Below are 20,657 nucleotides of genomic sequence, written 5' to 3' on the forward strand. Positions count from 1 at the left end.
CGTGATAGGGCGAGGGGAGAGGGGTCAGGGCCCGCAGCACAATGGGAGAATGGGACGGGGATAAAGACCTTTGCCACGGGGCTGGCAGGCTCAGTGGGACGACGGTGCGACATCATTAGTCGTCCCCTTCAAACTCAAGCGCTGAGAAGTTAAGTTCCACACACGCATGCATACACACACACACACACACACACACACACACACACACCAGTCATTAATTTCCTAATCAACCAAATTAAAGAACAAACTTCACGGGGAGAAGATGTATGAAACGGGACCAGGCCACTAGGACAACAACAAACCAAACAGAGCCTAAAAAGCAGGCAGCAAAGCTGCTCTAATTAATGTGAAGACCTAACGGAAAACAACACCGGCGGCCTTCGACCAAACAACAGCAGGAACAGGGGAGTAAAGTAACTATTCCCTGTGAAAGGGCTCCAGCACCACTCCAGCAGTACATCAAAGGCCTTCTCTGCTCCCTCACATGATGAATGGGACCCCCGTGGGCAGTAAAGGGAGAGGTATAGCGGTGGATCTGCACAGGGTGTGTTTGTGTGCGTGTGTCTGCATATGCTTGCGTGTGTGCGTGCGTGTCTGCATATGCGCACGCGCGTGCGTGTGTCTCAATGTGTGTGCGTTTGTGTGTGGGTGCGTTTGTGTATGGGAGTGTGTGTGTGTGTGTGTGTGTGTGTGTGTGTGTGTGTGTGTGTGTGTGTGTGTGTGTGTGTGTGTGTGGCTATTTACGAAAATCGCAGTTCAGGTAAAGACAACAGCAAGAAATCAGCATTAGAAGGGCCCTGGCAGCTTTCCCGTGTGCTGATCCACGCCGCCCCCCTCCACACAGAGTCCACTGCCCGGCCAGTTTAGGCGGTGGGTCCATGGATGCCCAGCACATGTCTGGAACACCCCCTCTAGGTATTGAGCCAGGGCTTATATCCACCTCTCTCTCTCTTAGGAAGCCTGGCACAAATTAACAGAGCAATAGGGGGCCAGGACTGCTTTTTTTGCGGTTACATTGCTCATGGCTCCCAGGCCGAAGAGGTACTGGGTTTGATTCCCGGTGTCCGGCTGCAAGATGCGCAATCCACTGACCAGTTCCTTCATAACGTTATCTGAATTGACTGTGAGAGAGGTTGTCACCTAGTTTGATTGTGCTTTATAGATAGTATATCATGCACTCCCCCTGTGGGCGGCAGTAGCTCAGGAGGTAGAGAGGCTGGTAACCAGAAGGTTGTTGGTTCGATCCCCGGCTCCTCCTAGCTGAGTGTCGAGGTGTCCCTGAGCAAGGCACCTAAACCCTGACTGTTAGCTCCCGACGAGCTGGCTGTCGCCTTGCATGGTTGACTCCGCCATCTCTGTGTGAATGTGTGCGTGAATGGTGAATGTGACGCAATATTGTAAAGCGCTTTGGGTGGCCAATGGTTAGAAAAAGGGCTATATAAATGCAGTCCATTTACATTTACATAATACACAGGCTAACTAACGGCATCTCTCCATGATACTACACTGGCCTCGAAGGGGTGTCCTCATCTGATGATGCGCTTATCTTAAATAGATGACACACACGACACACTAACTTCTATAGCCTATTTTGTGACATTTCCTGTTTTGTGTGGTTTCCTTGACGATGAATTCCGTCTGACGTTCAATATCCCCCCTTTGTTGCTTCCCTAATCTATAGCTAATCTAATCTCATAGCTCATTGAGCCCAGAGATTAGTCAGATGAGTCTTGTGTACACATTGGACAATGCTTCACACATTTCCTGGAGTGCAACACAAAATCCTTGATGCGTACAAATAATACCTAATCAAGCTACCGAGGACTCTAGCCGCACTCGGCGTGCATGTCAATGCATTGCAGATACAAGAACGCACAGTTCATTGTGCTTTTATAGTACTCAGCGATCCAATCAGCAACCAGGGCTGACGTGACTGCAGCCCGCTTGGAGGCGGGGCGCTCGCTTCGGCCCCCCCGCGGACGTGGTCCATCTCGGGGGTCGAGTGGCACAGCTAGGCCCATTTAAACCGGTATTGGAAAGGCGAATCGGCATTGTTTGCGTTGACCCCTCCAAAAGCGCAAATGAAAAGTAGTGGCCATAGTAACTGAGCTTTCATGCTGTGAACGTCTCCTTCACTGAACACAGTTCTCCTAAAGTTATGGAGTTTCTAATAAACCCTTGAGAAAGAGTCTATGGTTCCTCTGATACAGTGTGGCACGATGAAATGTATGCGTTGAAAGGCGCAAATAGAACAAAAACATAGAAACTGTTCCAATTAAAATAAAGCCATCACAAGTAGGAAAGTATATCATGATGTCGTCTTTATCAGATAAACCATCAGACGGTAATTTGAGTTGCTTCTCCCCCTATTTTCCCAGAGCGTGGTGGTAATTACACTAGCTTCTCGGCGTCTACAATGTGTTTCCCTCTTAACACACAGCCTATCCTGAATGCCTTTGACTAAGAAGAATAAACCTTTTAGTCGTCGCCTCCCCTGCTTTGAAATGTCATGAGGAGCCAGCATGGTGCATTGCAGTATGTGTGCATGCTCTGTTCACACTGCACATGTGTATGAAGTTCACCCAGTTGCTTTCTGGTTGAGTGAGAATAAGCTAGTCTCTCTCTTTTCCTTGCCTCGTCCAGCATCTCGTTGCCTCACACACACACACAAAAATAAATCCTAATTACACGTTAATGAGCTTTTGACGATCCCATGTCGTCTTCGGAACAAAAAGTCCTGTGCAGTGTTCTTAACATTAATCATATTGTTCTTACCAGGCATTTCAATAAATACAATGTCATCAAAAGTTCTACCTGGGAAAATGCCTGCGTTGTTTTGGGCCGTAGATGCATGGGTTGTTTTGGGCTGTAGATGCATGCCCACAGTAGCACCTGCATGTGTGTTCACATCCCTGCATCCCTATCCTTTATCGTTGTGTACGTATGCTAGGTCTGATGTGCTGGGTTTGGCTGCAGGGGTAGTGAACACTACATCAGACCACATGCAAAGTGCTGCCACAGAAAACACATCAGGGAGAAGGCAATTTGCACCCAGTTATTTATGGTCATGTGCGAGGACTGCATGGGTTGCACGTGTTTGTGTGCATGTGCACAGAGCTGACCGTCCTTGTCTCTGATTATATTCAGATTGAGACAAATAGAAGGGTGCCTGCCTCTCTCTGGAGACCTTTGGATTACCCCAACGCGCGCGCGCGCACACACACACACACACACACACACACACACACACACACACACACACACACACACACACACACACACACACACACACACACACACACACACACACACACACACACACACACACACACACACACACACACACACACACATTTGTGTCTCATGATCACGGTTGTCTTGGTGCACCAGCTGTTCAATCATGCACGCACACAACCAATGATTGTGTAAGCGCATGTGTTTATAGGTGTGCGTTAAGAGTGTCGCTTCCTATGATCAATCTCTTTCCCTATCTCGTTTGCGTTCCCCTCCCCCAACTTTATCTTACCCAAATGTTCACCGCCTTGATTTACCTTTGCTGTATTCAGTTATCAATCACAATAGGGGATTTTTCTACAAAAGCAAGATGAGAGAAAGAGATGGAGTGAGAGATGGAAGGGAGGGGTGGAGGGGGATAGAGAGAGGGAAAGAGATATGTAGGGACAGAGAGAGATCGGAGGGAGGGGGGGGGAGAGAGAGAGAGAGAGATGATTCACATCAGCATGGAGATAATGTTCAAAGATAAACACACAGCCGTTCATCAATTTGCCTGTGTTTTGCGTGCTTCATGTTTGTGCGATGGATGTTAATGTGTTTGTATGGAGTTGATTAAACCAAAGCTATATTAAGCCCGAGGCAGTTAGTGACTGCCTCGTGCTCCAACCCACACACACACACACACACACACACACACACACACACACACACACACACACACACACACACACACACACACACACACCCCTGCTGTATCACGTTGAGTTTGACTCATTCTTTAGTATTCTGCACTCATACTTTGACCAAAATAGACTAAATGTATTTTCAAAGCAATTTCCATTCAGATAAACTGAATCACAAGCAAGACTTGCATACTTTTTCAAAAAAAAACATACCATAAAAGAACCCTGTTTATAATTGGCGCCAAAAGGGAGCGCCTGGTCCACATTAATAACATCCTGCTTTATCTCCGCCGTTTCCCAGATTGCTAGATGTCCTCCGTGCATCCCAGAATGACGTCTCCGAAGCCCAGACGATCAATTAGGAAGGATTTGTGCGCTCTTTTAAAATAATGACCCACCCAGGAGCACCCCCGCTCCACAAAGAGAACTGAGCTCTCCATCCCGGGTTGTCCAGATGGTTCTTCCCGGCAGCAGAACGGCCATCCTTTATTCCATTGAAATTGGTTGCAGCCAATCACAGATCCTGCTCGGTTTGATGTTCACTTTTTGGCGGAGGTTGTACTTTCTAATAAAAACAAGCAGGCGGACCCGCAGACAACCTCTGGTGATTAATTATTGACCGCGGACACGGCGGCGCGCGGCCTGCCACCCTGGAGCAGTACGCGGGCGAGGAAGACACGAGGATCAGACACTGCGCTACCGACTCCACTGACGCTGGATCTGAGAAAAGGCCTGAGATATTTTAGGAAATGACAGCGGGGGTGGAGAGGGGAGTGTGTGTGGGGGGGAGGGGGTTGGGTGAGAGAGAGAGAGAAACGTGCTCACAAGCAGCATATTTAGCACGCCAACGCAGTAACACAGAATTCTGACAGGCGATGGCAAAAAAGAAGGTAGGAGGGGTTTATGGATACAAAGAACAGAGCCAAGAATGCTCCGTCCGGACAGCTGGGGTGGGATGGAGAGGAGGATGTGTGTGAAGAGGGGTTAGACATTTACAGACAGAGAGAGCAGGAGAGAGAGCAGGAGAGAGAGAGAGAGAGAGAGAGAGAGAGAGAGAGAAAGAGAAAGAGAAAGAGAAAGAGAGAGAGAGAGAGAGAGAGAAAGAGAGAGAGAGAGAAAGAGAGAGAAAGAGAGAGAAAGAGAGAGCACACGAGAGAGACTGAGCAACAGAGGGAGGGGGAGAGAGACTGAGCGATAGAGGGAGGGAGAGAGACACAGAGACAGAGAACATGGGGATGGTGTGTGTGTGTGTGCATGCTCACAGTGTCAACATGCAAATGAGAAACGACTCCAAGCACCAGCAGTACATAGCAGGCAGCTAGAGTGTTGGAGAGAGAGCGAGGTAAGGTAGAGATGAGAGAGAGAGAGAGGTGGAGAGAGAGAGCAGAAGGAGACTCAGAAATGAAGCCCCAAATGAAAATTGAGGAAATGTGAGAAAGCAATTCATCTGTAGAATCATCCAGATCTCCACCTCGCTTCCTAGTTTCCCCCTGCCTCTAAAGGGGAGTGTGTGTGTGTGTGTGTGTGTGTGTTTGAATGTGTGTATGAGAGTGTGTGCATGAGTGGGTATAACCATATTCTGGCATTCAATATTTCTTACATCATAGTTGCTTTGGTATGACAAGCACACACAAAACACACACACACAGTAAACAGCTATTCCAGCAGCGATTGCCACAACAGGGGGGGTATCAGGCAATTGACCGCCATTTGAGGTCCAATAGGCCACACACACACACACACACACACACACACACACACACACCATTTCTCCTGCTAATCTCAGACCAACTCTACCTAGCTAGGGGCGAACATCTCTTCCGTGACACCGGTTACTCCTTTTCCTCATCCCCCTCTCCCTCCCTCTCTCTTCCTGCTTCGCTCTCTCATCCTACTTCAATCAGTCTTCCCCCCTGCTCCCTTTCCAAGAAGCAGATGCCGGCGAGCAACGTCGTCGTCTCTCTTTGTCTCGGTCCCTCCTCCCCTCTGTCCTCTCGCGTTCTCAGTCTCTCCCTCCCACTGTTCGTCTCACTCCTTGCCTCTCTCTCTCCTTCCCTCTGGGTCTCACTCGCTGCTTCTCTCTCCCTCTGTTTGTCTCTCTTACTGCATCTCACTCCCTCCCTGTTTGTCTCACTCACTGCTTCTCTCTCTCTCTCGCCCGATCTCTGCCCTTCCCTGTCTGTCACACTCACCGACTCTCTCTCCCTCCCTCTGTGTCTCACTCACTGCTTCTCTCTCCCTTCCATCTATGTCCTTCCCTGTGTCTCGCTTACTGCCGCTATATCTCTCTCTTCCCCCCCCTGTCTTACTGACTGCCTCTCCGTCCCCCCCATCTCTCTCCTTCCCTCTGTCTTACTCACTGCCTCTCTCTCTCCTTCCCTCTGTCCTACTCACCGCCTCTCTCTCTCCTACTCTCTTTGTCAGTCACTGCCTCCCTCTATCTCTCACTGCCTCTCTCCCCATTCCTCTGTCCCACCCCGCCACTGCCTCTGTCCCTCTCTGGGTCTATCTCCCCGTCCCTCTAGGATGACCGGAAGGCCGTTGTGTCTCTATCCAGCAATCACGGAATAAACAACCTGCTCCTTCAACGGAGACGGGTAGAGGATTGAAAAAAAGAAAAAAGAACGATTTACGGGAAGCTCTGCTAATGGTAGGGAAAATACACCAGCTAGGGGCAATAAATAACAGCAGAAGAAGAAAGCCGGCACCACACACACACACAAATGCGGCAAACTGGTTCTCAACTAATGGAAGTGTGATTCGTGTGAGTCACTACGACGTGGACATTTACAGGTGTGAACTCCTACTCACTTTTGCCCTTCTGTGGCATCACCCCAGACCACTCCCTCCCTCCCTTATCCTCCTCCACCCCTAGCAGCCCCGCCTCAGTACCTGTTACCGTGGGATTAAACATGACTTAAAATTCAATCAGCCGCTGGCGGCCGGAAGGACAGGCACAGAGGATGAGGAGAGAGAGAGAGAGAGAGAGAGAGAGAGAGAGAGAGAGAGAGAGAGAGAGAGAGAGAGAGAGAGAGAGAATTGAGACCCAGAGAGAGAGAATTGAGACCCAGAGAGAGAGAGAGAGAGAGATGAGAGATGGGGATAACGACACACACAGAGGTTAGAGACACAGAGATGAGGGAGAGACAGAGAGACGGAGAGAGAGAGCGAGAGGATAAAGACAGAGGCTGAGGAGAGAGGAGAGTGGCAGAGAGGATGAGAAAATGGGAGAGGGACCAAGAGATAGACATGCGTGAAAGAGCATAATGACCAAGTAGGTTAGATAAAATAATGACTGTGAGTGGAGAGAGACGAGGTGGATGAGAGTGGGAGAGTGGAAGAGAGAGTGGGAGAGTGGAAGAGAGAGGGGGAGAGTGGCAGAGAGCGAGAGAGAGAGAGAGAGAGAGGGTGGACCGACGGAGAGGGGGATAGATTGCACAAAGAGACAGACAGCAGAAAAAGGATAGAGAAGAAAAAAGAGCGGGAGAAAGAAAGAGGGAGAGTGAGGGTAAAGTTGAGGCTGATGGATACAAATACAGATATGAGAGGGAGGAAACGAGAGAGAGACAAGGTGGAGGCAGCAAGGGAGGTATGAGAAAGAGCGAGGGAGAGAGCGAGGTGAAGAGAGAGAGAGAGTGAGAGATGAGGGATGAACAGGGATGAGTGAGTTCACTGTTGTGGTAAAGAAGAGCCATAGAGAGCGCTGCAGCTGCGAGAGAGCGGAAAACACACACACACACACACTAGCACACGCACGCCGCGGTGAGAGAGAGCGAGAGAGAGAGAGAGCGAGAGAGAGACGGAGTGAGAGAGAAAGCGAGAGAGACGAAAAAACACACGCTGGTGCCACAGCGAGAGCGCATAGCGAGAGAGGGGGATGCGTGTTTTTCTGCGCGCCACTGCTGGACACTGAGAAGGGGCGAGAGAGCGAGTGAGAGAAAGGTAGAGAGAGGAATTACAGAGAGAGAGAGCGAGAGCGCGAGAGAGAGAGAGAGAGAGAGAGAAAGAGAGAGAGAGAGAGAGAGAGAGAGAAAGAGAGAGAGAGCGCCGGATAGCAAGATGTGACAGAGACCGCAAGTCGTGGAAGAAGCATCCAGAAAAGCAGGTTAGTGGTTCCAACCTTTTCATCCCGACGAAGGGCACGCAGATAAGGTACTGGGGAGGGAGACAGTGAAGGGGGAACAGGGAGTGGAGGACGAGATAGAAGAGGGGGGAAACAAAGAGGGAGAAAGCAAAAGAGGAGGAGGAGGAGAGCAGAGAAAGAATCGCAGGGAGTGTTTGGTGTCGAGAGTTGGGGAAAGGCGAGGGACTCGGGAAGGACGCACTGAGAGAGGGGATAGATTCCTCCTGAAGGAAATGTGCGTGTGTCCGTGTTGGACGTACGCATCTAAAGACAGATGGACAAGCGATTTCCCTTGTTCTCTGTCCACCTCACAACGTAGTCGTAGCAAACAGCGTGATCGTCTGCTCACGGTGTTGTCCACTTAAACATTGTCAGTAATAGGCTGCTCGATTGACAGGTACAAATAATGTTTATAGAAAGAGGGGGGGAGGGAGGGTGGGGGGGAGGGGGGGAGGTTTAGGTGGGGGTGGAGGATGCAAACTGGGACCGCCACAAATCAATAGCTCAGTTGTTTCATTAGAACGTGTGTGCGTGTGGGTGCCCATGTGTGTGTGCGCACATGTACGTGTGTGTGTGCCCCTGTGTGTGTACGCAATGCAGACGTTCCCGTGCGCGCCTGAGACCAGCGCGTCTCTGCTTGTCAGAAGGAGAGCGGTCGGTCCGCGGGCGTGTACTCAAGCACACGCTCCCGCGTGTCCGGTGTGTGTGTGTCTGGTGTGTGTGTGCGCGTATAAAAGGGCGATGAGCCGTGCATAACAAGGATCTCAGAACTATTGATCTGTCTATGAAAGGGGAGGAGGTGAGGGAGGGACAGAAAAAGAGAGGGAGGAAGTGAGCGAGAATTTGGGAATGGAAGATCGAGACGACAGGCAGTTCACAGACACACGAGAGAGAGAGAGAGAGAGAGAGAGAGAGAGAGAGAGAGAGAGAGAGAGAGAGAGAGAGAGAGAGAGAGAGAGAGAGAGAGAGAGAGAGCCAACAAATGTGAAAAAGTCAAACAACCCCTCACTCCCATCATCGTTGTTTGTGCGTGTGGTTTTGTGTCTGTGCAGGTTGTTCACAGAGCTCTCCAGAACAACAAGATGGACGACCGTGTGAAACACACACAGAGAGGTTGAACCTGCACTTCACACCTGAATAAACATACTATAGCCACAGAAACATTGAGATAAATACTAAAAACGTCTCCGGCTGCCGACACACCCTTCGAGAGAACTCTGGTCGGGGACGCCATGATAGGAGAGAGCGAGGAAGAAAAGGAGAACTGAGAGGGAGACACAGAGACGCAGAGAGAGAAGTGAGACACGATGGATCCTATTGGTCATGTGACAAAGTAGACTACCAACGCCTTTACCCATCATTCACGGTTTTAACTCCCTCTGCGCCAAGATCACACTTTAGGATTTTCCAAAGGGGGGGAAGGAGAAGGAGGTGAACACGGAACGACAGAAAACCACAGAGAGAGGATAAAAATAGGATCTGGAGCGGAGCTGGAGAGCGTGTACCGGAGCTCTACTTGGGAATACCGCACTGGGAACTACGCCGTGATTCTGGATTCTACTTTTTATCTTTTCCTTCTTCTTCTTCTTCTGCTGCTGCTGCTCTGTTCCGAGCGGGAGCAGGGAGCTGGGAAGAACCAGGGCTTGGAATTTAGCTGGTGTGCACCCTACTTTTCCCTTCCTTCTCCCTCTCTGACCTACATCCCACGCACACATTGTTTGATGTGTGTGTGGCGTGGTGGTGTACCGACAACAGTAGGATACCTCGTTTTTTTTTCTTCCATACACAAACACACACACACAAACACACACACTGTTGACCCCACAAACGGAGGAACACCTGCAGTGAAATCTGTGCCAAAGACACACATAAGCCCACACACGCGCACACCAACACACAACAATCTGGATAACATGTGGAGCTGATTTGGACTCTGAGGTCACCCAGACAGAAAAGGTAACATTTTCAACATGTTCAACACACACACACAAACACACACACACACACACACACACGCACACACACACCTGGCATGCTAGCGGGAATAAGCGGTTAGCTGGATCCATATTCACATGGTTAAGTCCCTGCATCCCTGAGCACGTCAACCAGTGAGTGCCATCAGCTTCTACACTGGCAACTCGATGTTCACCCCCCCCCCCCCCCCCCCCCTCCATGCACACACACACACATGAATAATGAACAGATGTGCATTTAGAACAGCAACATAAAAGGTGAACACAGGAGTGCACATGTTTCGTGAAACAGAGTCGCACGTGTCAGACACACTCACGTGCACGTGTCATACAGACACACAGGCATGTGGCACACACACACACACACACACACAAAGACGCACGCACACACACACTCGCACGTGACACACACTATCAGTTTGTATGATTGTTTTTTGGGGGGCTTTACTGCAATTGGCAGCTTCTTTTCTAATCTCTCTCTTTCTCTGTGTTTTTCTTTCTTTCTCTCGCTCTCTTTCGCTCTCATCTTTGTACCGGATTCAACCAACAATCCACCACCCATGGGAAAATGCCACTGATGCGTGTGTGCATCTGTGTGTGTGTATGTGCGCATGCACGTGCCCCATCAGCCAGCTGTCCTGTATCAGATTACTGACGAGGTGCATCACAGCTAGACTTTCATCACCTTGGCTTTATGTAATCTGCCCCACTGTGTCTGCTGTGTGAGTGTTAGCGTGTACAGTAGCCGTGTGTGTGTACATGTGCGTGTGTATGTGCGTGTGTATGTGCGAGAGAGCCATCATTACCTCTCTTCGTTTTGGGGCTTTTTACATAAGCTGTTGATGTGCATGCAAACACCCACGCACCCAAGTGCGTGCTCGCACACACACACGGACACACGCACAGTTGGCCCAATGACATGGGAGATCAGAGTGACTCAGGATATCTACTGGAGGATATGAGGGGTATCAGAGACAGAAACAAGCCCAGCTACTAACACACTCCCAGATTGAAAGCTGTAATGAAAGCTATTGCCATAGCCTCTAAAAGGATATATGAGAGAGAGAGAGAGAGAGAGAGAGAGAGAGAGAGAGAGAGAGAGAGAGAGAGAGAGAGAGAGAGAGAGAGAGAGAGAGAGAGAGATGCATGATAAACAGCGTAGGGGAAGGTCTGCAGAAGTTTCGATCCAAATTAAGGAAAGATGAAAGATATATGGGACAGTACAAGTAAGGGAGGAGATCGAGGGGTTGGTATTCATCCTGTATAAGGCTTCACTGAAGATCATTTGCATTACAAGAGAGCGAGAATGAGAGTGAGAGCAAGAGAGAGAGACTGTACAAACACGATGTAACGACAAAATGTAACACTCAAACAATTGTACAATCTCTGGTTTAAAAGGCAGGATAACAGAGACAGGTTCACGGTGTGTAAACAATGCAGGAATACAGACAGGAACAATGCATCACAGGTGACTCGGGGTGAGTGATAGATGGGGCTTGAAATGGATCTCGCATCCCTCCGCTGTGATAAATGATTATATTACGATGGAGTTTCCCGCCGCTTTGACAACATTGATGAATCTTACTTCAAACTATGAATAGCTCTGAACAATGTACAATTACAGCCACGGACGCAGTAGGTGGACGCTTTGATCCACAGTGTCTTACATCATGTACAAGCGCATACGTTCTGAGCACGGGTAGCCCTGGTGGGAATCAAACCCCTAACGCCCCTGTCGTCCCTGCCAACCCTGCGCCAGTTGAGCAGTTGACAGGACCAGCGTTACAAGGACAAACGACGTCCAGTAGGCACCGATCGCTTGGAACAACAACAACATGGGGGCAATCCGAAAGGGGTTGGTGAGCAAGCATGTTGACACAGAACACATGAGAGAGGGCCCAGCCAAGCGTAGCGCCGGCGAGATGGGGGGAGGGATAACACACGGAGGAAGGTAGCTGGATGAAACAACAAGAGGCCCGCGAACACACAGATGTCAGACAGCACAGGCCAAGTGTTTGTGTTAGCTGGGATGGGGGAGAGAAGGGCCGAAGGCAGACGTGGAGAGCGCTATATCGAGGTGAAGGGCGGTGTGAGTGGTGCAAGCCGAGCCAGAAGAAGACAAAAGGGGACGATTATCTAAAACATTTATAAAGGTTGATGAGAGATGCACTCAGGAGGGCACCAAGACGGGGGGGGGGGGGGGGGGGGGGGATGGGCGAACGGCTGCTACGAGATCTGGAGAGAAGGAAAAGTAAACACTATTTGGATCCTGTGGTGTAACGACCCACATTAAAGAGAAACAAAACACACACACGCGCTCGCTTTAGACCCCCCCGGGAGAAGAGATGAAAGGCAGGCACACTGAGGAAATGATGGATGGATGAAAGGTCAACACAAAGACAGAAAGAGAGGAGGAGAAGGCGTACAGTAGATATCGAGGAACCGAGACGTTCATCTCTGAATAAGCCGGCTCCGAGATGAGCGACCCGAGCAGAACGACAAAGACAGAGACGAGGGTCACACAACGCACGGCCTTGGCTCGGGGGGGTGAGGGGGGGGGGGGGGGTGGAGATGTGAGGTGACAAGGGAAGATGAAAAAGGCATGGGGCGGAGAGGCGGCTTGTGGTCAGACATTAAGAGCGACTAATGGGAGGAGTGCTGACGGTCAAGAAGAGAGGAGGGAGAGCGGCACGGGGCCGAGGGATCAAAGGGAGAAGGGAGGCATGGGGAGGAGCGGGGGGAGGGGAGGAGTGGAGGGGAGGGGAGGGGAGGAGGGGAGGGGAGGGGAGGAAGTCGACGGAGGGAGGGAGGTTAGGATCGCTGATTAAGATGTGTGCCAGGTTTGGTTTGGGTTTGATGAGCTAACCAAACCAGAGTCGTGGCCACCGCTGGGGGAGCCAGAAGGGATGTAAGGGCTCGGGGGGAAGGGGGGGGCTTAGGAAGAGAGAATAAGGGAGAGGAAGGAAGGGGGAGAGAGATGAAGATGGGAGAGGGGGTGCTGACGATCAGTGTGTCGGAGCTTTCTCTACATGAAGGGCAGAGAGAAAGAGTTAAAGAGTGAGAGTGAGAGTGAGAGAGAGAAGTTGATGACTCTGGGACAGGGGGATTACCGAGGGAAGACACAAGTGCATAATAACAGACGGAGTGGAGGGAGGAGAGGAATGCAAATGTGAGCCTGCTTGTTGGAGAGGGGGGAGGCGGCCCGGTGCATGCAGGGGAGAGGAAGCAGATCTCTACCGATGGAGGGCCTCATTGTTCGGGTGTAATTACCCAGGGTGCACTCAGAGAGTCAGGTCCGAGACTGAACCACCAGCAGGTCTATTGAACCCATTTCAATAGCTACCTTCAATGAGACCAAGGCAAAAGTGAAAGGTGCATGTTCTATATTAAAAATCCCATTCATCACTCGAATCCCAGGAGAATAAAAAGCAAATAGGCGTTGTACTGAGAAATCTCAAATTCAATACATTTGTCCGGCCGGGTCCCTAATTTGTTCACCAATCAATGTCAAGCAATTACACCGCCTTGTGCTGGCTAGTCCTCATTGACATGCAGGCATGGCCCAGGTTGAGAACACTAATGTGTCAGGGGTCTAAAGGAATTGGGCAATTTCAAAGGGAAACGTTCAATTCTAACCACCATTGTGTTGTTTCGGATCTCCATGACATGGCACAACGTCGCGGCACAACGTCGCGATACAACGGCTCCTAGTTGTGTCAGATGTTTGACACGTCGTGAGGTTGAGAAGCTAGCATTTTCTTCTGGTTTCTTCACAGTACCGTCAATTAAGCAACAAAGGGAGAGCTGAATCGCAGGGTAATAATTGGAGCTGTTGGGATGGCACCATTGATCTCAGCCGTCATTACACTAGCGGGAGATCGCCAATTTCATCTTTACTCCTTTCAGAAAACCAGACAATAGAAAAGCGCAGTCTTAATGAGGTTTTACTGCCGGTGGCACATGCTATACATATTGAGTAGCCCCGCGCTAAGACTTGTGGACACACGCGTCAATACCGAATGCTAATCTTAGCTGGTTGCGTAATATCCACGGGCGTGTGTGTGTGCATTTAAAGCAGTGCGATGACATTGAGCGTAGAGTGCGAGCATGAACGTGATGCCTGAACGAACAGCCCATATTGGCTGGGATATCACTAGGTTAGGCATCATCTTGCAAACAGCATTAGCATCATCGTATTGGGGCCTTACTGTGAGGGACTTCAAATCCACAGGGGGCACAGAGGGAGGGAAGGGGGGCGGGGGGGGCAGGGGGCGAGGAGAGGGTAGGTCCTTCGACAGATGTCCTTGGACTGAAACCCGTTCCCTAAACACAAGTGTAGGAACCTACGCGAAAGTAAGACTAGCACCAGAGACCCGCGGTTTCCTCTCCCTCCCCCTGCCCACCGATCCCTCCCTCCACCGCAGTTCCCCTCTCTCTCCCCCCCCCCCGTTATGGACGGAGGCAGTGGCAGGAAGGGATAAGTAGGATGAAAAGCTTACGCACACATGAAGGCGCGTGTTGTGACCGGGCCCGTCTCGTGTGTGTGTGCGTCTTTATAAAGTAATCAATCCAGCGCCTCACAAGCCACTCAGCCCCCTTGTTTGGATCTGAATGACCTACTGTGTCGAGAGCAGCCCACTGATTGGCTCATTGTTCTCGGGGAGCGGGTCTCCCAGCACCCACCCCCCCCCCCCCCCCCCCCCCCCCCCCCCCACACACCCTGCTGAGTCATCAAGACCTAACATCTACTTACACACGGGTGCAGCATGCAGTGCAATGCTAATACATAAACACACACACACACACAAACATCTTGACAGAAAGATGCACCAACAGATGTGCTCGCGCACGTGCACACACAAGTCACACACACATTATGAAACGCAAGAAGGCACGAGCGATTGGTGGGCGGCATGAGGTAGAGAGCAAGAGTGCGAGAAAGAGAACGCTTGAAAGAGATTGCTTGCACATTAAGCCTCTGATGAGGAGGAGAGCACTTACGCTTCATGTATTTCAGGCCCTCAGATCTGCACTGCATTCTCTGAGAGTGTGATTCTGTGTGTGCGTGAGTGGGTCGAAGGAATGTATGTCTGTGTTAGCAATAGATGGAGAGCTGTGGCTGTCTGTTGGCCTGTGAGGCAGAGCAGGTGATTGGGTGCATCCCAATAAAGGAGGACAAGCCAAAGTTTTCCAAGCCACCCCCTGGGTGACCCTTCGCGTGTGTGCATGCACGGGGGCAACCACCCCCACCCCCCCACACCCCCCGTTACCGCTCCACACACACACAAACACAGGAGCCAAATGTCAGTCGGGCTGGGATCCAAAGTGATAGATAGAATTCACAAGAACCGTTGACCCTACTATCGGACGTGATAGGAATAAATCATTGCAAATTGTCTTGCTTTATGGACGGCTCTAAGAAGCTAAATAAGATGGGGGAATGGGCCTCCTCCCAGGTCCATTAGTTTTGCCTGAATACTCACAGGCAACAACTTTTATCAAATTCAATGGATTAGATGTTTCATTTTTGAAAATCTTTTAAAAAGTCTGAGTGCAACAAATTAAAATGGCATAGATTGGAACCAGCAGTTCCACTTATAGGTTATAACTAGTTTATGAAGTGAGCCTACTATAGGGAGTGTCTGTACTTTTATTTATCTTAGAAATAAAAAGAAAACTGGGCAAAATTGTTTCTGTGAAACAAGTAATTCTTATGTTGGGCAATGTATTCGAGTACAAATAATTTACAGGAAACACCACCTAAAAATCACGCCACACAACACAGAATCACACCAAAGGTGTGATGTCATACCAACAAGCCATTTCAAAAAGAGCGGCAGATTTTGACAAATATAACTATACTATTATCCATTTTTTTAAGTTCTTCAGCCAGAGCTTGGAAGAGAAAACGCTGTCCTTTTGTAAGCTTCACGTAAAACAAGCAACTTTCCCCAACCGCGCCTCTTCCTCGTGTTTATTTTGTGCAATTAGCATTGCAGTGGGTTCTGATTGCCTGCGAAGATTAGCATCAGCTTCCAACAACACTGGCAGGGTCTGCATCAAAGACAGCCATGGGAAAAATGCTAAACTATGCTGATGCTATGCGGAGAGAGAGCGCCTTACAGAAGCCTGAACAACACCCCCCCTTGTTGTAATTATCATACTTTACTTGATAATGATATGTTTGCATAAAAAAAAGACAGTGCCACCTCATTAATCAGTGTGTAGCGGGGAACCGGCAGCCTTGTAGCTAGCTTTACCGCAGATCCCCCGCTGAACCCACCCCCGTCACGTATGGATATTTAAACACATATGGGAGACAATGTAGATTGAGTTAAGTCAAAGTTTGTTCTTTGTAATGCAAAGTGGGAATTTTATTAGCCAGCGCCGTTCCACGATTGATCGTCTGATATTCTGCAATGTCCCTTACTGGTCTGGTAGCATCTGAACTTCCTTCTGTGGTGGGCTAAATATCTCCGTTCAAATATTTTGGCTTCAATGAAGCCAACATGATGTTAGTTGTCCACCTCGTTGTCTACGTTAACGGTGTACTGAAAGACAACAGCCTTAACTAAATGTGTCGGCCCTCTTTGGTCAACAAATGAGCCACACACGTAATGTTAAAAATATCACACAAAACTTCAAAGTGAGCCACGTTTGCGTCGCTTTTCAAGGATTTGCGCTGTAATTTAACGGTGCCTGGCGGGCCTTTGAAGTTTCGGCATTTGAAAAAATGCAACATACTTTCCGAAGCTCCTTAGTCGAGTTATCATGGTCAAACATAATCCCGAGAAGAAGAAAGAACGTTCCTACGGTAGACTGATGCTCCTGGTGTTGATGTGGCAAACATCCATTAGTTCAGGCTACCAGTGAAAACATAATGGCCGTGTGCGTTCGAGACCGTTCCTAGCGTGATAACACAAATTTGACATTATGCTGGTTTAAGGGGTTCAAGGCGATGACAAAGAGACTGCAGAGTGAAGGATTAGCTGTTTTTTTCCCACGGCAGATCCGTTCCACAGTTTGGAGTAACACAGCGCCCATCTCTGCATGTTATTCAGAAATCGGAAATGCTGTCGGGACGGCTGAAACGGGATTGATTACAAAGTGGGAAGGGGGCAGGGGGAAGAGGGCAATTGAGGCATCGACACGGTTCTCCCATGTCAATGCGGATGCAGTGTCGACACCTTGGAAACCGACTGAGTCGAAGAGGAAACCCCTGTGAAGCACAGTGGGTGGAATTCCTTTTGATCCTGGTTGGAGATTTTTAGGCCCATCGACAAATCCCACCATTAGACCAAAACATTTTTGGTGGTCTTTTCTCTCTATCCATTTTTTCGCTCACGCAAGTCACGTCTCTCACCCTTTCCTGTGATTATATCCCACTCATCTCACTTTCCAGTCACCCCGTTCCTCCTGACTCACAGCCTAGCGTTCCTCCTCCTCTTCACTCGCATCTCCGGTTTCTCTCCACTCCTCAAATCAATCCTGTCCGCTCCTTCCCTCCCTCCCTTCCCCTGTGATGGATGGCGGTCTTCATTCGTTTATCGCCTTTACATATTTCTCTGTCCATCCGCTTAACGATGCACATTCATACACTCCCTCCCGAGTATGGCCACTTCCCCCTCTCTCTCCCTCTCTATGAAGTTTTGGGCTGTCGCAGAGATCTCCCAAGACTTGCACACTCTGCCGCGATTTGAAACTCCCATTACCTCCTTTCTCTTTCTCCCATCTGCTCCATCTTTCAAATGCTCCAATCCCTCTATCTTCACCTCTTACATGACTCCTCTCTTCCTCTCCCATCTCCTTCTTTGCCCCTGACTTTCCTCGGTAATCCTGCCTCCATCTTGGGCTCCAGCCCTCCCTCTATTTCCAGCATCTCTCGATGTTCTAACCATTCATTACTTCCTTCCCCTCTCCTGTCATCTCCAAGTCGATAGCTGGACGGATGGAGGGAGGTAGAGAGGGAGAGAAAGGGTGGGAGGGAGGGAGTGGGAGGGAGGAAGAGAGAGGGAGGGAGGGAGTGGGAAAGAGAGCGACCAAGAGGAAAGACAGCGAGAGAGGGAAATCGAGAGAGGGAGAAAGAGGGAGACAATGAATTGGATGAGTGGGCTCTATGAGCACGACACAGCAATATGGGCGCACTTTTGTTTCTTTCCTGGTGCACGTGTCTGCACGTGTGTGTGTGTGTGTCTCCTAATATAAAAGAGCTCTGATTACAGCCCTTGAAACGAGCGCACACACGTGCTTCCGAGCTGCAGGATAATTGAAAGCTAGGTACTATAGGCATGCGTGTTTGGTCGTGTTTATGTGTGTGTTGGTAGGATAACGCCAAAATACTATGTTTCATTTTATTTCACTGCTTGAAGGCAAGAGGGCAGTGCAAACTCCAACCGCCTGACCCTTGCACACCAAACCAGAGCCCCCCCCCCCCCCCCCCAACTCAAGAGCGTCCTTGACGGCCAGAGCTAGGAGGAGGGGGCTGACCACCTCACCATGCCCAGCTCCTTGCATCAGATGCAGGGGATTAGTGTGTGTGTAATGAGGGGCACTCTGGAGCCAATGTAAATGTGCTCGTTGGTAAACAGGGGAAGAGTTCCTCCTGATTGCATTAGGCCAAGCTAATGGTTTCTCTGAGGCAGCGTCAAGATGTCGCAAGAAACAAACTAGGCCTGAACACTGGTTAAACACACACACACACACACACACACACACACACACACACACACACACACACACACACACACACACACACACACACACACACACACACACACACACACACACACACACACACGGAATCACACATTGGCATGTGTATGCAAACGCACCGAAACTCATGCATACATAAACACAAACACACTTGATTTTGATTAGAGTTAATCCGGTTGCCCTTCTGGAATCATGGGAAGAAACCAAATGACTAAAGAGACTAAACGAAAAGGAAAGACTATTAACACAAACGTGCGGTAGGCAGAGGGGTGGAGGGGGAGGTCTGGGGACCTGAGGCAACAGGACCATGCTGATACTCGGGGTGTATTCGATAACAGGGATGATGATGGCCAACACATCCTTGGAATCTATTATACTAGGATTTTTAAACTGCTCGTTTTCATTTTGAACAAAATGGTGAGTCTCAAAAACTTGAATTTTCTTCGGGATCCACGAATCCATCTAACTCTCTATGAATCCATTTTCCTCCCTCTCCATCCATCTACCTACCAATGTACCCATCCATCAAACGATCTAACCATACATCCACAGAAGCCATCTATCTATCTGCTGTATCTATATTTGTACTGTATCCGTCTATACATCGTGTCTATCTATCAGAACTGGAACGTTCTGGAACTTGTGGGGTCGAAAGTGGTGACTCGTGATCCAAAGCCTGTGATTGGCTGTGGTGAGGTTGAGCGGTGAAGAGCTCATCCAATGGGCTTGCCGGTGTGTTCTGTGGACCAGTAGTTTAGGGGTCAAAGTCTGAGGATGGAGCGCACGTGGAAGGTGCTGACTGGGTTCTGTTTCTAGTTCAGGAGTCCGGGGTCCCTCTAGAGATCCATCTTCTAGCTCTCTTCCCCTGGCAACCTCTCTCCCCCCTGTTCTTTCTATTCCAACTTTAGCTCTCTCTCTCTCCCTCTCTTTCTTTCTTTCTTTCTTTCTTTCTTTCTTTCTTTCTATTCTTACTTGAGCTCTCCCTCTCTTTCCAATCTCACTACAGCTCTCTCTCTTTCTTTCTATTCTTACTTGAGCTCTCCCTCTCTCTTTATATTCTTACTACATCTCTCTCTCTCTTTCTATTCTTAGTAAAGCTCTCTCCCTCCCTTTTCTATCCTGACTACAGCTCTCTCTTTCTATTCTAACAGAAGCTCTCTTTCTATGCTAAATACAGCTCTCTCCATCTCTCTATTCTTACTAATGCTCTCTCTCCATCTCTCTATCCTTACTACAGCTCTCTCTCTCTTTTTCTATTCTTAGTACAGCTCTCTATTTGTTTTTAAGTACAGCTCTCTTTTTCTCGATTAATACTAAAACGGCTTCTCCCTTTCTCGCTTATGTTCTTACAACCGTTGTCTCTTTTGTTGATTCAACTCTCTAGGTAAATAAAGCTCTTGTTCTCCTTATGTTCTCCTAATACTCCAACTCTCTCTACCTTTCTATCCCTCTTCCTACTACACCTCCCTCCCTCCCTCCCTGCCTCTCCCTCTCCCTCTCTCCCCCTCTCTCTCTCCCCCTCTGGTCAGACTACATCTCTCTTCCCCTGGCAGAGCAGGCTGAACCTGCAGTAGAGTTGGAACACCATTGTGTCAGGGAGATAAAAGGAACAGCCCCACCTGGGAAAAACCAATGAGGCACAAAACTCAATGGCAAGGGACCTCACACTTGCGCGCACACACACACACACACGTCACATACACAATGCAGACGCACAGGCACACAAGCACTCTGATACACATTGCATGCATACGTGTACAAATGCACACCCACACTAAACCCCACAAATGTACACAAACACACACCCACACACACACAACATACATACATTCCTTTACGTACAGACACACAAGTACTCTGACACATTGCTTGCATACGTGTACAAATGTGCACACACTATACACAAAAACGTCCACACCAACCCACCAAGCA

At 49.4% G+C, this 20,657-nt stretch overlaps 2 protein-coding genes across 3 annotated transcripts in view; one reads left to right on the top strand and one right to left on the bottom strand.

The window, feature by feature from the left end:
- Positions 1-20,657, bottom strand: part of LOC115529545 (pyruvate carboxylase, mitochondrial) — a 268,651-nt gene that overhangs the window by 77,888 nt on the left and 170,106 nt on the right. The gene's annotated exons all lie outside the window — the stretch shown is intronic.
- The window catches only part of LOC115529546 (leucine-rich repeat and fibronectin type-III domain-containing protein 2), a 37,434-nt gene continuing 23,800 nt past the window's right edge, over positions 7,024-20,657 (top strand). Inside the window, exons 1-2 of the mRNA XM_030338306.1 lie at positions 7,024-8,022; positions 9,093-9,996. The gene's annotated coding sequence lies outside the window, so the exon portion shown is untranslated. The remainder of the gene's footprint in view (positions 8,023-9,092; positions 9,997-20,657) is intronic.

This window comes from Gadus morhua, chromosome 17, assembly GCF_902167405.1.
Source record: "Gadus morhua chromosome 17, gadMor3.0, whole genome shotgun sequence".
Classification (NCBI taxonomy): domain Eukaryota; kingdom Metazoa; phylum Chordata; class Actinopteri; order Gadiformes; family Gadidae; genus Gadus; species Gadus morhua.